Raw genomic sequence first — 981 nt, 5'->3', positions numbered from 1 at the left:
GACACTATCTTAAAGTGAAAGGATGGAAAAAAATATACCAAGCAAATGGTACTAAGAAAAAAGCAGGTGTAGCAATTCTAATAGCTGACAAAATAGACTTAACTAAAACTAATCAGAAGAGATAAAGAGGGCCACTTCATTTTGATCAAAACAATGAATCAAGAAGATATTAGTACAATCATGAACATAGATTCACCAAACTCTGGTGCACCCAACTTCATAAAAACAGTACTACAGGACTTTAAGACCTAGAAATGCCAACTAATTAATAGTGGGGACTTCAGTACCCCATTGTCTGCATTAGATAGGTCAACAGGAGAGAGAATTAACAGAGAAATGTCTGAATTAAACAATATCATACATCAAATAGACTTAACAGACATCTACTGAGTATTCCACCCAAGCACCAAAGGACATACTTTTACTCAGCACCCCATGGAACCTTCTCCAAAACAGACAATATACTGGGGCACAACACAAACCTCAACAAATACAAAAAGATTGAAATAATTCCATGCATTCTATCAGACCACAATGCAATAAAGCTTACAACCAACACCTGAAGAAACCCTAATCGCCACATGAACACATGGAGATTAAACAACACATTCCTGAATGATGAATGGGTCAAAAGAGAAATTAAGAAATAAAAGTATTCCTGGAATTAAATGAAAAGGACAATACAACACAACAAAACCTCTGGGACACACTGAAAGCAGTCCTTAGAGGGAAGTTTATAGCCCTAAGTGCCTACATCAAAAATCGGAAAGAACACAAATAAATGACAATATTGCAAACCGACAGCAAATGAAACCCAATTCAAGCAGGCAAGAAGAAATAACAAAAATCAGGGCAGAAATTAATGAAATTGAAGCAAAGAAAACAATATAGAATCAACAATTCCAAGAGCTGGTTCTTTGAAAAGATATGACAGACCGCTAGCCCAGTTAACCAAAAGAAAGAAAGAGCACCTCCAAATCA

The sequence above is a fragment of the Nannospalax galili genome, unplaced genomic scaffold (genome assembly GCF_000622305.1).
Source record: "Nannospalax galili isolate Female #2095 unplaced genomic scaffold, S.galili_v1.0 scaffold1384, whole genome shotgun sequence".
Taxonomy (NCBI): Eukaryota; Metazoa; Chordata; class Mammalia; order Rodentia; family Spalacidae; genus Nannospalax; species Nannospalax galili.
This window is presented reverse-complemented; position numbering follows the sequence as displayed.